General features: G+C 34.4%; 1 protein-coding gene across 3 annotated transcripts in view; it reads left to right on the top strand.

The window, feature by feature from the left end:
* Positions 1 to 3788: 3788 nt before the first annotated feature.
* TFDP2 (transcription factor Dp-2) overlaps positions 3789 to 20518 on the top strand; it is a 144512-nt gene continuing 127782 nt past the window's right edge. For 2 of the 3 annotated variants that reach the window (XM_019645994.1, XM_019645995.1), the window contains exon 1: positions 3790 to 3805. The gene's annotated coding sequence lies outside the window, so the exon portion shown is untranslated. Of the gene's footprint in view, positions 3806 to 20518 lie in introns of all 3 variants that reach the window. The other variant, XM_019645996.1, reaches the window with a different exon arrangement.

The following is a 20518-nucleotide window of genomic DNA, read 5'->3' on the forward strand; positions in this document are numbered from 1 at the left end:
TCTCCATAGGTAAAACCATATTTAGAAAATGCTTTTTATTGACAGATGATAGACTTAAAAATTGCACTTAATTTTCACTAACTAAATAACATCTGTGTAACCAGCACCCTAGATCCAGAAAAAGACCATTACCAGCACCCAGTGTCCCTTTCTGGTTATGAACCTCTCTTCCCTAAGAACTATTCTGACCCTTAACAGCATGGAATAGTAAAACCGCCTTTAACCATATCTACTTTTATTTCACTTGATGGTTGTCTCTCTTAATGGTATAATTATTGCTCTTTTTCTTTGCAAAAAGCCTTTTATTTTGAACTAATTTTAGACTTACAGGAAATTTTCATAAGTTGTACAGAGTTTAGTTATATCACTCAGTTCATTTCTCCTAATGTTAACATTTTACATAACCATAGTGTAATTATCAAGAGCAAGAAATTAAAATTGGTACAGTATTATTGACCGAACTTCAAACCTTATTTGAATTGCACCAATTTTTTCACTAAAGACATTTTTTTTGTTCCAGGATTCTATTCAGGATCCCACACTGCATTTAGTTGTTCTCGCTCTTTAGTCATCTCTTTTCTCTAACAGCCTTCAGTTTTTCTGTTTTTCACAATGTCCCTCTATTTGGATTTGTCCAGTGTTGTCTCTGATTGGTGTGCAGTTATGTATTTTTGGTAAAAATACCACAAAAAATGATGTTGTATCTTTCTGTTTTCCCCTGGGTGTCATATCAAGACGTTCATCATGTTGTTAATGTTTTACCATCGGTGATGTTTACCTTTGTCACTTGGTTAAGTTGATAGCGGCTTGCTCTCATTTTCACATCTAAATCTCTAATCATTTTAGAATTTATTCTTGTGTGTTGTATGAGATAGATCTGGTTTTATCTTTTTCAAATGATTACCCAGCACCATTTATTATAAAGTTTATATTTTCAATTGATACAGAAAAGCATTTGACAAAATTCAACACAGTTTCATGATAAAACCACTCAGGAAACTAGGAGGAGAAGGAAACTACCTCAACATAATAAAGGCTATATATGAAAAGCCCACCCATAGCTAACGTACTCAATGGTGAGAGGCTGAAAGCTTTTCTTCTAAGTTCAGGAACAAGACAAGGATGTCCACGTTCACGACTTCTATTTAACATAGTACTTGAAGTCTTAGCCAGAGCAATTAGGCAAGAAAAAGAAATAAAAGGTATCTAAATTGGAAAGGAAGAATAAAAATTATCTGTTTACAGACAATATGATCTTATATGTAAAAATCATAAAGAATTCTACACTCACAAACCTGTTAGAACTAGTAAACAAAATTCAGTAAAGTTGCTGGATGAAGAAAAATCACGCAAAAATCAGTTGCATTTTAATTCACTAACATAGGAACAATCTGAAAAGGAGATTAAGAAAAACAATTTCATTTAGGATAGCATAAAAAAGAATAAAATACCTAGAAATAAACTTAACCATGGAGGCAAAATACTGATACATTGAAAACTATAAAACATTGCTGAAGGAAATTAAAGAAGACACAAATAAACGGACAACCTGTGTTCATGGATTTGAAGACTTAATATTGTTAAAATGTAATACAACACAAAATGATATACACATTCAATTAAATTTTTATCAAAATCCCAATGATGATTTTTTTGCAGAAATAGAAAAATCCATCCCAAAATTCGTGTAGCATCTCAGGGGACCCCAGATAACCAAAACAATGTTGAAAAAGAACAAAGCTGGAGGATTCACACTTCCCAATTTCAACCCTTATTACAAAGCTACAGTAATCAAACAATGTGGTACTAGCATAAAGACAGACATATATATATAAGTGGAATATAATACAGAGCCCAGAATAAACCCTCGCATACATGGGCAAATGATTTTTGATGAGTGTGCCAAGACCATTCGATGGAGGAAAGGAATGTCTTTTCAGCAAATGTTGTTGGGGAAACTGAATATCCACATGAAAAAGAATGAAGTTGGAACTTACTTCATACCATATTCAAAATCAAAGACCTAATCATTAAGAGCTAAAAATATAGAACTCTTAGAAGAAAACATAGGAAGAAACTTGATGACATTGGATTTGAAGTCCTATTTGTCTTTTTTTTTTTCTTTTGTTGCTTTACCTTTGGTGTCATTCTCTGCATGCTCTTAAGATCTCTTTATTTTTAGTGTTTTGCTGTGTCTGGGTGAGTTTGTTTTGTTTTTTAATTGGAGGTCATTGTGATATCTGAATCTGAGGATTTTTTTTAGGAGATCCTTTTTCTCCCTAATTTCCAGAGTCTAGAGCTAGATGGAGACATTTTCTTGTCTTATCTTTGCTGGTGGCTGATTACCAACCCCCCCACCCACCACCCCAGTCCATCTTTTCAGTGAGAATGTGTGAAAGGGGGTGGATGGGAGCCTCAATTTTAACTCTTTACTTCATGTGGCTCCCTAGGCCTTGGCTCTTGTCACTTTAGAGCCATTAAAGGCCAAACATTTTGGTTATTTATATTGACCAGTTCCTCCACAGCAGCTGAAAACTTTGTTTTCTTATCCACTCAGCATTTGAGAGAATATCTATTTTAATTTATACAACATTTCTAGATATTTGTTAATGCTGTTACACATCATTTAGTTCACTGTGTTGCCAGAAACAAAAGTATCATTTTTTTTTTAATGTATATAATTTCTTACCTTTTTTCCTTTTTATTTTCTGGAATTTCTTTTTAGTTGGACATTCTGGATTAGGGTTCTAATATTTTTCAATTTTTAAAAAGCCATTTTTTGTTCTACTTCATGCGAAATTTCTTACCATTCCTTTGTTTTCTCTCTTTCTCTCCTCCCTTCTTTTCTTTTTTTCTTTCTATTTTGTTTATTAATTTGATCTACTCATGTTTTGTTATTTGGTCTTATCATTTCATGTTAGAGGCTTTCCTCAGTTTTTTAGGTAAATTTTGGTCATCTGTTCAGATTAAAGAGTGAGGTAATAAAAAGCTGAGTAAGGGGGCCCTCCGAGTGGCTCAGTTGGTTAAGAGCTTGCTCAAGAGTGTGAGCTCTGAGCAACAGCGGTTTGATTTCTGGCCTGAGCTGAGCTGCCGCTGAGCTGCCAAAAGGTGGCAGGATGGCTCAGCCAAAAAATAAAAAAATAAAAAAAAATAAAAACTGTTCATGGGGAGTTGTTAACTGTTAAGTCTTTTGTTTAATTCTTTTCAATTACAGTTGACATTCAATATTATATTAGTTTCAGGTGTTATAGCATAGTGGTTAGACATTTCATAACTTATGGAGTGATCTCCGCGATAAGTCTAGTACCCCCATCTGACACCATACATAGCAATTACAATATTATTGACTATATTCCCTATGCTGTACTTTACATCCCTGTGATTATTTTGTAACTACCAATTTGTACTTCTTAATCCCTTCACTTTTTTCACCCAGCCCCTCAGCCTTTCTCCCATCTGGCAACCATCACTTTGTTCTCCGTATCTGTGAGTTTGTTTCTTTAGCTTCAAGTCTTAACACAGGATGATTGAGTGAGTGATCGTAAGTCTTTTCTCTTGTGTCAGATTTCCCATGGAGGCATCTCCTAGACCCCTGCCTGATTGGCCTGTTTTCGGGAAGCTGATTTGGGGAAATGAGGTGAAGCCCACTATTCAGCATGTAAATCTTCATTTAATCTCTTCGTGGTCTGATTATGACACAACCCTGTGTGTAACTGGTTTCTACATCCTGTCTGGGTTAGTGCCTTAAGAAGGTAAACCACTTGTCTCTGTTGGGGTGCAGGAGAGGCAGTTTCTTGGCTACATGGTAAGGCTTTTCGGTGAAAACTTCCGTATTCAAACTTCAGCATTTCTGTTTTCAGTCCCAACTCAGGACCCTGCCTTCAGAATCTTAAGCCTTTCTGTTGTGCTTGCATCTTACTGGTTTCATGCTCACCCACACCCGCCTCACGTGCATGGGTTTGGCTTGTTCTGTTTTACCAAGCCAGCTACTATTCAGCAATCATCTATCTGGCTTCAATAAAGCTTTGTTTATGTCTCTCATCAGCTGATCTCTCCTTTCATGTTATTATATGTGTATATATGTTTTTTGATGGGTTTATCCTTTTTTAGTCCTTTATCATCATTTTAGTGTACTTTTGGGAGAGAATGGTTATAAACTTGTGTGTTCATGTTTAATAAAACTTTATAATACATTTTAATTATGTTATATTCACTTAAAAATAGTATTATAAATTCAGGAATTTCTTCTACCTTCCTTTTCCACTAATGTTTATTTCAGTTTCATATCATGGGTGAAGCGTAGAAGGATAGGTAAATATAGGAGGGAATGTAGAAGGGCAACAAGAGAGACAAGAAGAAAAACAGGTTCCTTACTGACAAAGGGTGGGAGGCTTAGGTATTGGTACCAGTGAGACTTGAATGAAGTAATATCGCCATCTTCTGGCTTTTCAAAACTGTGTTACTAGAATTTTATCTGGGACTCCCACATGTAGCTAGCTTACTTGCATTATGTGTCAGATTTACTGAATTTGGTCTTGTTTAGTTGTTCTCTATCCTGTTATAGAAAAAGACTTTTCTTTATACAGGATTTGATTATAATATAACAATTGTGTGTTTTCAAGCTCCTTAAGAGAGGATTTTATCTACAATATTACAAAAACCATACCCTGTCTCTGTATACCTCAGATGATTATTTCTACTTATATTATGAAAACAGAAGTATTGTTTCTGTATGAGGGAACATACAGAATTTTTTTTTGAAAATACAGAATTAAAAAAATTAAGTTAGTGTGTTACATAGGTACTTTGTGTTTATGGTATAAAATACAAAATGTGTAAACAGTGTAAGTACCTCATCCTACCATTTCATTAAAATTAATCAAAGAAAAGAAAAGAAATGTGTTCTTCCCACTCTTGGCCATATATCCTGCCAGTTTCTTTGCCTAAGAGTTAGTCCTTTTATGTAAGTGCTAGTATGATACACATACTTCTCTATAACTTGCTTCTTTTTACTGGACAGTTTATATTGAAGGTCATTCTATATCAGTGCAGTGAGTGCCCTCATTTTTTTTCTGGGCCATGATTTGTTTAACCAGTCTACTGTTGGTAAACAATTAAGTTTGTCTTATCTTTTGCTATAAAATGATACCTTAGTGGACCCAGCAATTCCACCCTGGGTATCTATCGGAAGAAAACAAAAAAAAAAATTTGAAAAGATATGTGCACCCGTATGTTCATTGCAGCGTTATTCAAGATAGCCAAGATATGGAGGCAACCTACATGTCCATCGATTGATGAATGGATAAAGAAGATGTGTGTGTGTATATATACAATGGAATATTACTCAGCCATAGAAAACAATGAAATTTTGCCATTTGTGACAACATAGGTGGATCTAGAGAGTATTATGCTAAGTGAAATAAGTCAGAGAAGAATAAATACTGTATGGTTTCATTTGCATATGGAATCTAAAAAGCAAAACAAAACAGACACAGACTTATAGAGAACAAACTGATGGTTGCCAGTGGGGAGGTGGGTAGGGAGATGGATGAAAAATGTGAAGGGGAGTAAGAGGTACAAACTTTCAGTTATAAAATAAATAAGTTACAAAGATGTAATGTACAGCATAGAGAATATAGTCAATAGTATTGTAATAACTTGTATGGTGACAGATGATTACTAGATTTATTGCAGTGATTACTTTGTAAAGTATATACATGTTGAATAACTGTTGTACACCTGAAACTCATATGTCAACTGTACTTTAATAGAAATTAAAAAAAATAAAATATGCACATGCATGTAAAAAAATGACATCATAGTGAGTATCCTTGTATATATATGGTTACACACGATTGTAGAGAAAAACTCATAATGTATGCATTTATAATTTATACAGAGGGTGCTAAAAAATGTATACACATTTTAAGAAAGGTAGAAACTGTATTAAATTTATGCTGATGGCAAGCACTTTGAGCACCTCTTGTAATTACAGAAGTCAAACATGACTTGTATTCATCTTCTGTTATTAGTATATATTGAGTATTACAATTTTAATACAGCTTTTTCCTTTCTTAAAATGTGCATACATTTATTTGGCACCCTCTGTAAAGATTGTACCAATCTTTCTACCACCAGATGGTATGAAAAAGTCTGTTTTTCCTCATTCTTCCCAATACAGTGTACTGGTATCAATATGTATTTTTTATGTTATTGAAATTCTTTTATTTAGTCTTTTACAATTATTAAAAGTAATAAACTTTAAAATAGTCATAAGAAACAAATTGTAATATGAAAAGTTCTACTTGGTTTTTTTTTGTTTTTTTCTTTTCTATTTTATCTACTTGGTTTTATTAAACTTTTAAAAAAGCTTTTTATTAAAATACAGCCAACATACAATATTACTCGTATATTAGTTTCAGGTGTGCACCATAGTTATTCAATATTTATATACCTAAAGAAGTGATTACCATGATAAGTCTAGCAACCGTCTGATGCTATACCACGCTATCACAGTACTATTGACTATATTCCTTATGCTGTATATTACATCCCCATGATTTATTTGTTTTATATCTGGAAATTTGAACCTGTTATTCCTCTTTACCTTTCCCCTCCTTTTTACATTTTTCTTTTAAAGATTTTATTGGAGGATGGGGGAGGGGAACAGCATTGGGGAATTGGGAAAGGGGAACAGACAAGTTGCTGTCCTTTTGTTCTTCAGTCTAGTTGTGGAGGACATTACTTCACTGGCCCATGTTGGCATTATCATTGTGCTCTTCCCGGGTGAGGCAGATCAGTTGCCGGCCATTGGACAGCCGCTCCGGTGGCTCATGGCAGCTCACGAAAGCTCACACCAGCTGCCAGCCAGCCCCACTGCGGCAACTTACAGCAGCCTAGCTCCAGGTCAAGCTGTTGTTCACCATCTCAGCTGTAGAGGGCGCAGCGTCACTGGCTCATGTAGGATCCGAACCGGCGGCCCTGCTGCTCAGAGCTCACACTTGCTCCCAAGCCAACTCAACCAATGAGCCACTTGGCCGTCCTTTTTTTTTTTTTTTTGGTGTTGAGTTGTATGAGTTCTTTATAAATTTTAGATGTTAACTCCTTATGGATATATCATTGTTGAATATCTTTTNAGGATTTATTGTGGAAGCATTTATAGGAACATGTCATTCACTAATCCAGTTTTGCCAGGGACGAGGGAAGAATTATTTTCTTTTTTTTTTTTTTTTTTTTTTTTTTTGGTGTTGAGTTGTATGAGTTCTTTATAAATTTTAGATGTTAACTCCTTATGGATATATCATTGTTGAATATCTTTTCCCATTCAGTAGGTTGTCTTTCTGTTTTGTTGACGGTTTCCTTTGCTGTGCAAAAACTTTTTTAGTTTGATGTAGCCTCATTTGTTTAGTTTTTCTTTTGTCCCCCTTGCCTGAGGAGACAAATCAGGAAAAATAGTACTAAGAGCAATATCAGACAGTTTTCTGCCTGTGTTTTCTTCTAGGAGTTTTATGGTTTCAGGTCTTACATTTACGTCTTTAATCCATTTTGAGTTTATTTTTGTATATGGTGTAAGAGGTGATCCAGTTTCATTTTTTTTTGCATGTATCCAGTTTTCCCAGCACCATTTATTGAATAGACTGCCTTTACCCCATTGTATAGTCTTGGCTCCTTTGTCATAGATTAATTGACCATATAGACATGGGTTTATTTCTGGGCTCTCTATTGTGTTCCATTGATATATGTGTCTGTTTTTATGCCAATACTGTGCTGTTTCGATTACTATAGCCTTGTAGGACAGTTTGATATCAGGTATTGTGATCCTTCCATCTTTGTTCTTATTTTTCAAGATTGTTGTAGCTATTGGGGGTATTTTATGGTTTCATATATTTTAGGATTATTTATTCTAGTTCTGTGAAAAATACCATTGGTATTTTGATAGGCATTGCATTGAATCTATAGGTGGCTTTGGGTAGCATGGACATTTTAATGATGTTAGTTCTTCCTATCCATGAGCACGGTATATGCTTCCATTTATGTGAGTCTTCTTCATTTTCTTTCTTCAGTGTCTTACAGTTTTCTGAGTACAGGTCTTTTACCTCCTTGGTTAAATTTATTCCTAGTTTTTTTTATTTTTTTAGTTTTTTTATGCAATTGTAAAGGGATTGTTTTCTTAATTTCTCTTTCTAACTGTTCATTATTGGTATATAAAAATGCAACCAATTTCTGAATATTAATTGTATATCCTATTTAATTCATTTATCAGTTCTAATAGTTTTTTGGTAGAATTTTTAAGGTTTTCTTCTATATGCAGTATATCATCTGCAAAAAAATGACAAGTTTTAGTTCTTCCTTTCCAATTTGGATGTCTTTTATTTCTTTTTGTTGTCTGATTGCTGTGGCTAGGACTTCCAATACTGTGTTGAATAAAAGCGGTGAAAATGGACATCCTTGTCTTGTTCCTGATCATAAGGAGAATGCTTTTAGCTTTTCCTTGTGGAGTATGATGTGAGTGATGGGTTTGTCATATATAGCCTTTATTATGTTGAAATATGTTCCCTCTATACCCACTTTGCTGACAGTTTTTATCATAAATGGATGCTGGATTTTGTCAAATGCTTTTTCTGCATCTATTGATATGATCATATTTTTATCTTTGATTTTGTTTATGTGGTGTATCACGTTAATTGATTTGCGGGTACTGAAACGATCTAGCAACCCAGGAATAAATCCCACTTGATCATGGTGTATGATCTTTTTAATGTGTTGCTTAATTTGGTTTGCTAATGTTTTGTTGAGGATTTTTACATCTATGTTCATCAAGGATATTGGCCTATAATTTCTTTTTTTGTGTTTTTTTTGTTTGGTTTTGGAATCAGGTTAATAATGGTGGCCTCATAAAATGAACTTGGGAACTTTCTCTCCTGTTGAATTCTTTGGAAGAGTTTGAGAAAAATCAGTGTTAATTTGTCTTTGAATGCTTGATAAAATTCACCTGTGAAGCCATCTGGTCCAGGACTTTTGTTTGTTGGGAGTTTTTTTATTATTGTTTTAATTTTGTTAGTAGTAATTGGTCAGTTCAGATTTTCTGTTTCTCCTTGATTCAGTCTTGGATAATCGTATGTTTCTAGGAATTTATCCATTTCTTCCAGATTGTCCAATTTATTGGCATATAATTATTTGTAGTATTTTTCTCATAATCCTTTGTGTTTCTGTTGTGTCAGTTGTCACTTCTTTTTTAATTCTGATTTTATTTACTTGAGTCCTCAGTCTTTTTTTTTTTCTTGATGAGTCTGGTTAAAAGTTGATCAATTTTGTTTATCCTTTTTAGAGAATTAGCTCTCAGTTTCATAGATCTTTTGTATTTTTTCTTTTTCTTTTTAGATTCTATTTCGCATTTTCACTCTGATCTTTGTTATTTCCTTCTACCTACTCACTTTGGGCTTTGTTTGCTATCTTTTTCTAGTTCCTTTAAGTGTAAGGTTAGATTGTTTATATGAGATTTTTTTGTTTCTTAAGGTAGACCTGTATTGATCTGAATTTTCCTCATAGGATTGCTTGTGCTGTGTCCCATAGATTTTGAGTCCTTTTCATTTTCATTTGTCTCAAGGTATCTATTGATTTCTTCTTTGATCTCATTGTTGACCCAGTCATTATTTAGTAGTATGTTATTTAGCTTCCATGTGTTTGTATGTTTTTCAGGTTTGTTTGTTTTTTAATTGATTTCTAGTTTTATATCATTGTGGTCAGAGAAGACCACAGTGATATGATTTCAATCTTCTTAAGTTTATCAAGATTTGTTTTGTGGCCTAACATGTGGTCTATCTTGGAAAATGTTCCATGTGTTCTTGAAAAGAATGTGTATTCTGCTGCTTTGGGGTGAAATGCTCTAAAAATATCAAGTAAATCCATCTGATCTAGTATGTCATTTAAGGCCACTGTTTTCTTGTTGAATTTTTGTCTGGTAGCGTCCACTGGTGTCAGTGGGGTGTTAAAAGTCCCCTACTATGAGTGTATTACTGTCGATCTCTCCCTTTATATTGGTCAATATTTGCTTTATATATTTAGGTGCTCCTATGTTGGGTGCATAGATGTTTACAAGGATTATATCCTTTTGTTGGAACAATCCCTATTTTCGTATAATTTTATACCTGAAAAACCCAAAACAGCCAGCTGAAAAACTATTACAGACAGTAAGAGAATTTAGTTATGTGGTGAAGTATAAAATTAATAAATAGAAATTTGTAACTTTCTTAAATTCATACAGCTTGGAAGATATAGAATTCCATGTATAATAGGAACGACCAACAGCTAACCACGCCCACCCCAACCCCCCAAAAAAACAACCCAAAAGTGTAGGAATAACTATAACAAGAAATATATAAGCCCCTTGCATTAGTTTCCCAGGGCTGCCATAACAAAGTACCACACACTGTGTGCCTTAAAACAGCAGAAATTTATTTTCTCACTGTTCTGTAGGCTGGAAGTCCATAGTCAGTGTATTGGCAGGACCATCCTCCTAAAGCCTTTAGGGGAGGATCCTTTCTGACCTCTTTCAGCTTCTAGTCCCAGGCATTTCTTGATTTGTGGCAGCAGTTTTCTCTGCTTCCATCTCGCTTCGTGTGGGTGACTTACTTCCCTTTGTAACTTGGTGTTTATCTCTTCTCTTCTAAAAAGAACACCAGTCATACTGGGTTAGGGCTTACCCTAATTTCAGTATGACCTTATCTTAAATTGATTACATCTGCAAAGACCATATTTCCAAATAAGGCCACATTCACAGGTACCGTGAGTTAGGACTTGACATGTCTTTTGCGGGGACACACACAGTTCAACCCATAATACCTATAGAAGGACAAAATTTTAAATGCCCCTGAAGGACGTAGAAGTAAATTGGAGTAAATGGAAATATACACTATGTTCTTAGATAAGAAGACTAAAAATTTTAAAGATGTGAAATTTATAGATTAAATTAATTTAGGGAGGCTTGACATAATCCAATAAAAACACTGACAGTTTTATTTTTCCTGGAATTGGAGATGTATATCGCAATGTTCAAATGAAAAACTAGACAAGTAATCAAACTCTGAAAAAGAAGAACAAGATAAAATTGCAAGCAAATGCCATTTAAAAAACCTATTGAATAAACATACTAAGAAACACAGTATACTGATGAGGCAATGAAGGAACAATTACTTTTATATACTTCTGGTTGGAGTGCAAATTTCTTCAACACCTATGGAGGACAATTTAACAATATCTCTAAAAATATATATAGCATTAAATCAAAGAATTACACGTGAAATTTCATATGTATAAGGGTATTCACAGAACCATTGTTTATAATAGCAAAAGATTGGAAACCTAAATTCTAATAAGAAGGAACCGATTAAATAATGTTATATTCATATAACAGAAGATCAGGTAGCTGTAAAAGGGATTGAAGATATTCTCTTTGTACTGATTTAGCAAGATCTCAATGCTATATTGTTAAGTGTAAAAAAGCAAGATACAGAACTAAATATTTAGCTTTTAAAAAATGAGAATACAAGAATGTTCTTGTATTACTTGTGTATGCTTAAAGAAACTTGGGGCTGAGGCATAAGATCCATAAGTACTGTGATTGTCTATGCAGAGGTATAAATAGGGTAGGTGGGAAATAGAGTGACATTTTACTGTGCACCTTTGTACCTTCTGGCTTTCCTCCCTTTTTTAATGAATTTTTTTTACAAATGTTAATGTATTAACAAATACAAAGCTATCACATAACTTTCATTTTTAAGTACTAGGTGCTCATGCAAATAAGACAAATGTTCTTATACTCTGCCAGTTTTCCTGAAGTCTCTTTTAGATCATTTAGAAGTATATATTACTTAATTTATATTTTTCAACATTTACAAATAACACAAACTTCCTTTAATGTGTTTTAAAAATGTTAAGTTTCAAGCAGTTTTCATTTTAAAGTAATTTATCTTTTTATGATATGGAACATGTAGTAACATTTATCTAAACTTTGTTATTTATTTTGATTCTGTATGACCTTGGGTAAGTTATTTAAGCTCTCTGACCCAATTTTCCCTCCTGTTAAATGGATATAACTATTCTGTAGGGTTATTTTGAGGAATTGCGTAATAAATAGCTCTTATAATGATGCTGATTATAAAATTGTTTTGTTTTCATTTTAATATAGATTAGGTATTTATATAAGCACAGTGGTATTCTAAATGAGAATTAGAAATTATGCTATTTTTTTCACAGATTGCTTCTTTTTGATTGCCTCCATTTTTGTCTTCTTGGCCTCGTGGGTAAATTGAACATTTTATGCTTGCATAGTTCTCTGTATGGTACTTTATGTGTAAATTTATATTAATACTTAGTTGATATTTTTAAAACTCATCTAGCCTGTTGTGATGGATCAAGTAAGGAGTATTAACATTTGTATTACTAATCTAAAGCTACGTTGATCTGGAAATGAGATTTTGCTAAAGAGCATATGTGCCACAAGTGATCTAATCCATGTAGACATTGGGTATAAGCGAATTAATGGTTTAAAATTTGGCTTGTACCGCTTGATAAAAGAACCTTTTGTTAGGTTCTTGGCAGGATCTTGAAGTGTGATTTTGTTTTATATTTGGGTGAGCTCTTCTGTTGTTGCTTTTTTGGACAGCGCAGAAATAAGTTTTCTGTCTTAGACTTTTGTTTTAAATAGTTAAGAACAAATAATAAATGCTATGATCTATGAAAAGGCTTGGAACAAAAGTATTCCTTAGGATTTATTGTGGAAGCATTTATAGGAACATGTCATTCACTAATCCAGTTTTGCCAGGGACGAGGGAAGAATTATTTTCTTTTTTTTTTTTTTTGAAGAATTCTACTTCAGTAAATTTACTTGGTGAAATATAATTCTATGTTTAATTTCCTTTAGTATTAAGCTGCCTGTTGTCAGTTACTTTGTGCATGTACTCATCTGTAACCTGGCCCATTTGCTCCCTTTCTACTGAGTGTAATTGGTTTCGTGTCTGAAAATCAAGATAAGCAAATTTAATAAGAATTTTATATTAAAATTAATAAAGTGAAGGAAGTCCTAAGGACTTGAGTTACTAACTAGTATATTGGTTTTAGGAAAGCTAATTTGAGAACTGGGGACTTTTTTTGCTTATTTCTGAGCTTTGAGTTTTTCCCATAGGTTAAAGTTGTTTGTTAGATTAATGGATTATAGATGGTGAATGTAAGTTTACCTGATGTAGTCTAGAAATGAGTGTTTCAATTACTAAAGAATTATAGAATATAACTAATATTGCTGGTTTTTAAAGAATTAGAATGCAGATAATTTTTACTTCATGTTTGGTGAACATAATTTAGTTTCTCTCGTTCAGCTGTCTACTTAAAATCTTTCCGAGGCTTTCACTAATCTGATTTTTATAAAAAATCATGTCTTGCCTGATCTGGCTTCCAACCTCATTTCTTAGCAGCCCTCCCTCTTGCCCTTTTTTTCAGGTACATAGATTTTCCGTCAGGTCCTGGGATTCCCTGTATGGTATTCTTCCTCTGAGCAGTCCCCTATGCTAGTTGCTCCCTCTGGTTGTGATGTACCCCTTTCTATTTGCCAGCGGTTTACTCAATTTATTTGTTGAGCTCAGCTCAAACTTGACTTCTTCAGAGAAATCTCTAAACCCACCAGAGTCCTAGTCCCTTATTTTTTTTTCTATTTTTGTATATTAAAAGTTTATTGGGGTAACAATGGTTAGTAAAGATACATAGGTTTTAGGTGTACAATTCTGTAATACATCATCTATATATCACATTGTGTGCTCTCCCAATCCCTTATTTTACATACTTCCTTGGTATCTTTTCTGGCTCTGTAATAGCATTTACAGTAATTATCGTTAAGTGATTGATGTTGAAATTCATTGTTCAGTGCCTGCCTTTTTAGTAAAAATGTAGGCTCCATGAAGGCAGGGACTGTGTCATTGTTGCTCACAGTATCTTTAATGCTGAGCCTGTGTTTGACACGCAGTAGGAAGTCAGTAAGTACTGAGTTAGTAAACGAATGAGTAGTGCTCAGACAAAATGACTATTTCGCTGCATATATGTAGAAGACTGTTAAAAGTTATTTATTGCTTGTAGGATTAACCAGTTTTTATCATTGTAGAGAGTCTAGAAAATTATTTTTCAATTAAAAAAAGTGAGCAAAGAATATAAAAACAATTTATTTTTATTTTTATTTTTTTAAAGATTTTATTGGGGAATTGGGGGAGGGGAACAGTGCTGGGTAAGGGGAACAGACAAGTTGCTGTTGCTTTGTTCCTCAGTCTAGTTGTGGAGGACGTTGCTTCACTGGCCCAAGTTGGCACCATCATTGCGCTCTTCACGGGTGAGGCACATCAGTCGCCAGCCTCTGGACGGCTGCTCACAGCGGCAGCTGGCCGCTCACGCTGGCTGCCAGCTACACATGGTAGCCCATGGCAGCCCACTGCAGCAGTGACTGCAGCCTACGCTGTCACCGGCAACCCACCGCAGCCCAACTCCAGGTTGAGCTGTTGTTCAGCATCTTAGCTGTAGAGGGCAGTGTCACTGACCCTCATGTGGGATCCGAACCGGGGCCCTCTGGCATCCCAAGCCAGTTCTTAACCAACGCGCTACTCAGCCGGCCCACAATTATTTTTTTTTTAAGTGTAGAATGTTGATGGTTCTATGGAAGAGCAGCTTTTAATACATAAAAGTGTTTTTAAAATTTTACTCTTGCCTACTGTTCATTTTACCTTAAAAATTAGCAAAATTAAATATACTGTATTAAAATTTTTTCCCATAATAACTTTTTAAAAAATTATGAACACAGATCTATTGCTGGTTCCAAAACACCTTTTGTTCATGATAAAGTGACACTCAAAATTCTGCTAGATAGCTTAGTAACATTTCAGATGTGAATGTGTTAAATGTTTGTTTCTTTTTATTTTCTGCTGCCAAGTCATTTTTTTTTTTAATTGGGGAACAGTGTGTTTTTCCAGGACCCATCAGCTCTAAGTCAAGTAGTTGTTTCAATCTAGTTGTGGAGGGCACAACTCAGCGGCCCATGTGGGGATCAAACTGGCAACCTTGGTGTTGTGAGCACTGCTCTCTAACCAACTGAGCTAACTGGCCGCCCCGCCAAGTCATAGTAAATGGGATTATCATACATTATTAAAGAATGGAAATAAAATATTGAGTATATAATTAATGTAATAAGTATTTCTTAAAAAACAAATATTACTTGAGTCTAACTATGTGCCAGACACTGGATATTATAATAGTGAACAAAATAGATAGGGTCCTTGCCCTCGTGGACTTCCACTGTAATTGGCAGAGGTAGGCCACGTTCTGAGCATCACACAAATACATAGGTAACGACAACTCCATGTGTACTACAAAAGGAGAAAGTCGGAGAGCATTAAGTAGCGATCCCTGACCTAGTCTGGGGAGTGGGAGCAGGACAGTTTTTCCTGAGGAAGTGATATTTGAGGAGACCTGAAGGGAGGGGAGTTAACCATTGGTGAAAATTCCAGGCTGAGGGAACAGCATGTGTAGAGGCCCTGAGACCAGAGGAACATGTTTTTGAGGAAAGACCGGCTCAAACATGAAGGTTTGAGTCATTAAAATGTGATTATTGTCACCAGTTTAGAAGCAACAACTCTAAATATTTATCAGTAGGGGAGTAGTGAAATAAATTATGGTATAATGATGTAAAGGAATACTATGTAACTATAAAATAAATGAGGAAGTTTATACTACCTATTCAAAAAGATAAAGAAAATATTAGTTTAATATTGAAATTTTAAAAAAGGAACTAAAAAGGGTTAAAACCTGACCCAATGATATATGACTTGTCCTATATGAAATTCTGAAGGATTCTTTTGGTATAGTAAGTTATCCTTTTTTTATGGATTTATTACAATAGTAATTATGTATTTTGTTGTATTTTGAGGATATATTTATTGTATTCCAAGTTCAGATATATTTTGTAAATTAGCATAGTAGTTAAGAACATGCCTGCTAGTCTGAGATCCTGAGTTGATATTCTGGCATTGTCCTTCACACAGTTACCTGGGCAAATAAATTACTTCAACTTTCTAAAGCTCAATTTGTCATCTGTAAAATGGGAGCAGTAATAATATTTAGCTGGTAGAGTTGTGATATAAATTATATGAGATTATTCATATGTGCATGAAGCATTTAGGAGAGGGAGAGTACCTAGAAATGCGTATCACCTAAGAAAAAGATACATACTACCACTTACTATGAAATATCTTCTAATTAATACCACTTATCAAAAGTTAGAGTAAAAAAAGAGAATACTGAAGGCAGTTATGCCACAAGTTATTGTGATTGACTCTGAGAGGTTGGATTATGGCTGATATTTGTTTGTTACTTCATTGTTTTGTGAATTTTCAAAACTTTGAAACATGAGCATGTATTTAAAATGAGTAATGTCTTCCATTTAAATATATTGCCATTGCTGAAATTTAATTTTTAATAGCATCTTTTCCAGCAGTGTTAAAAAGTCTGCAGACCCTGACTCAAGTGATATCAGCTCTACATACTTATTCATAATTTCTTTTTTGCTTTTTTCCTTGTATTTTGAATAATGTACCATTTTGAAAGGCTTCGTGGCCAGAGCTGCTAAATTGTGATTGGAAAGGAAGAGGGCTTGCATTTTGAGACCATCTGTGGGGGTTACATTGTCTGAAACTGACAAGAGATCATGGCAGATGGTGAGGTCACAAAGATTGACTTTTTGAGCTTGACATAATGTGTTCATGAAGGTGGAAGAAGAAATCCGATTTATGTTTTTAACCAACAGAAAACTTGGTGGCTGGAAGAAATGTCCAATTGTTGAGTCTGGATAGAATGTAATGCATCAGTGCACATGACCGGTTTATCTTTGAGAATCACCAGTACTGCCCAAGATGGCAATTTCTTGAAACATTTGCTGCCATGTTTATTTACTTTCTAGACACTTGGTTTAAGTCACATATTGCAAATAATTTTTAGTTAAAGACAATGTAAAAGAAAGACGAAAGCTTTAAAAATGCTTAGACATGTATATATTTTTTAAATTAAAAAGTTATAAGCTGTCAGCCAAAGCCAACACAGTATACTTCATTTTTAATTGAATGAAGCCAAGTTCACTGTCACAATCCCATTTCTTTTTGTAACATTTATGTTAATGTAATTTTATATAATTTAAATTACATTTGAAGGTTTATGCTTTACTGTTTCTCTAATCTACTAGGATGTCTCTGGTACCTTATGATAGTGGGTGTTCAGTGTTTGCTGGATGAATAAATAAAGTAATAGATGAAGCTATTGCCTGCTCCTGTCAATTTTAGGAGAGTTTTTCTTAACCACAGCAAAACACTTTTTTCTTGTTTTAGGATTTATGCTGTGACTTCTATAATTCACTTCTATGTGTGAATTATGTATTATTTATTTTGGAGGAAGAAACCTTTATTGTCATAAATCAGTGAACTGCTTTTTTCCCTAACATTGAGTGCTAACCTTGTGCTAGGCAGTGTCTTAATAATTTTTCATGACTTGGCTCATTTAATTAAGTAGATACACTGTTACTGTTTTGCAGATGAAGAAATAGAGGCACAGACATGTTAAGGTCGATTTGCTCAAGAAACTCATGCACTTTGGCTCTTTTTCAAACATTTATCATTTCAGTGACATTTAGAGGTTCCAATTTGTGCTAGCTCTGGCGAGATGATACAAAGGGAATACTAAACAAAATTATGTTTTGTCAAGCTCATTAATGTGACTAAGCAATATTTTTATTGGTAGCCTATTGCTATACTGTGCTGAAATAATAACACTCTGTTATGCTACTCAACAGCACAGCCCTTAGGAAATATAATACCATATTGAATACTGAATATTCAATATAGTAATAAAGTAGATGCATGGAGACAAGCAGCTCTAGCCATTACAACCATTCTCTGGGCGTGAAGAAATGGGGAGAAAGGAAAAAGGACATTTGTTAGCCAAATCTGGTAGCCCAGCCCAACAATGTCTGCCTATATTTAATTGGCTAGAATTCCATCATATGGTCAGCCTCTCTGAGGGGGAGACTGAGAAGGTGGTATTTTTTAGTTGGGCACATTGCCACTTTCAGTTTCTCCTAAGGAAGAAGAGAAAAATGATACTGGGTAGGCAATAGTGTCTGTCTTGGATAGACCTAGCAGGTTTCTAAAATTTTAACAGGTATTTTGGATGGAAATGACTTTATTGTTTTTTGTTATGACTACCTTTCAGTAGGTCATTAGGTAATCTGAAAAATATTTAAAATTGATTTTTTTTGTGGTTAGGAGGATTTCGTGTTTATGTGTAAACTGGAGGGCATTTGGCACATTGACTTGGTGGGTTTGATGATTTTTCACTTCCATTGTATCTACTTTACTCCTAACACAACCTGAAAATCTTGGTATACCCACTTTTCTGATGAGGACACTGAACCTCAAAGAGGTTAAGTCACATAGCTAATTAAGTGTCAGAGCTGAGATTGCCTAAATTTAAAAAAAAAAAATCAAATCTATCCGGGCCAGCCAAGTGGCGCATTGGTTAAGAGCTGGCTTGGGATGCCAGAGGGCCCCGGTTCGGATCCCACATATGAGGGCCAGTGACACTGCCCTCTACAGCTAAGATGCTGAACAACAGCTCAACCTGGAGCTGGGCTGCCGTGAGTCGCGACGGCGTGGGCTGCAGCCCCTGCTGCAGTGGGTTGCATGGGCTACTGTGTGTGGCCAGCAGCCAGCGTGAGCGGCCACTGGCCGCTGTGAGCAGCTGTCCAGAAGCCGGCGACTGGTCTGCTTCACCCGGGAAGAGCGCAATGATGGTGCCAACTTGGGCCAGTGAAGCAACGTCCTCCACAACTAGACTGAAGAACAAAATGACAGCAACTTGTCTGTTCCCCTTCCCCCAATTCCCCAGCGCTGTTCCCATCCCCCAATTCCCCAATAAAAATCTTAAAAAAAAAAATCCATGCACTTTCCACTTTGCTAACAATGCTACTTTATTAGAGGAGTACTTCAAGCAAGACACAGAACTAGTTATTTTGATTTTTTTTCTGTTTCATTAGTTCTTGCTCTTTCATTTCTTCTTTCTTTGAGCTCCCACTGATCTTTTTAAGTTGCTTAATGAATGAAAAGAAATGTAAATTTACCTCTAAGTACTATTTCAGCTGCACTTTACACGTTTTATTATTTTCATTGTCATTCAGTTCTAAATATTTGAGATTTCCTTAATTCATGGATTGTTTGAGCAATAATATATTTTTCTAAATATATGACTTTTAACTTCTTAAAAAAATGACTAATTCCTAATTTAATTGCATTGTGATCAGAGACCATAAGCTGTATAGTATTGCCTATTTGAAATTTGTTACTACTTTGGTGATTTTATTTGAGGACAAATTTTGTAAATATGATTTTAAAGGGATGTTTCATATCTGTTAGGTACAGAATTTTATGTAGATCTATTAGATCAAGCTTGGTTGAAATATTAATCTTCAAAATGAAGTACTTATATTTTAGCCTTAAATTCTTAGTTTTAATAATGTCAGGTAGTTTGATGAATGGGATATCAGGAACTTGTGCTTTATTATTTATTTCATATTTATAATACTGAAGAGGAAATAAATAATTGATGAATGTAAAACAGTTCCACTGTAGGAACTTGATTTTCATATTAGGTCATGATAGACATTGTGAACAAATCTGCAGCTATAGTCAGAAAGTGAAAATCAGAATTATAGTTCAGGTATTACTTGGATTTTTAAATTTATGTTTTCTTTATCATTGAAAAAGCATAAACTTGGTGTTTTATTGAAAACTACAAACATCTCTTTTTTCCACAAAGTTTTACTTTTGGATTCAAATTCTAGTATACGAGTATAATATAGACAATTTGGAGCTTCCATTTTTTTCAAGCCCCTACTTTTTATGGTCTTTTCAAATTAAGTTTTATTTTATCCTTCCCCTTGAATGTCTTATTAAAGTTTTAATTTTGAAATCATTTTAAGAGAAAAGTTGTAAAAATGGGGCAAAGATCTCCTGCATACCCTTTACCCAGATTCCCCAGTTGTTGTCAACATTTGGCACATACACTTTATTATTCCCACTTTTTCTATGTATACAGATTATACCCTTTTTTCATCATTTGAAAGTAAGTTGCTACTGTCATCCTTTCCACTCCTAAATATTTTGGTGTATTTTTTCTAAGAACAAGGACACTTACTTAAAACAAAACAACACAATTCTGTGGTCAAAAGCAGGAAATGTAACATTGAAACAATACTGTTATCTAGTCTGTGGACTATATTTTCTCCAATTGCCCCAATAACGGTCTTCATAGAAATTTTTTTTTTGGGGGGTCCAGCGGCCAGTCCAGGATCATGGGTTGAATTTAATTTTCATGTGACTTTCTTAGGCTTCTGTTTTCTTTTATGACACTAACATTTTTTAAGAATTCAAGCCATTATTTTACA

This window comes from Hipposideros armiger, unplaced genomic scaffold, assembly GCF_001890085.2.
Source record: "Hipposideros armiger isolate ML-2016 unplaced genomic scaffold, ASM189008v1 scaffold_96, whole genome shotgun sequence".
NCBI classification, from domain to species: Eukaryota; Metazoa; Chordata; class Mammalia; order Chiroptera; family Hipposideridae; genus Hipposideros; species Hipposideros armiger.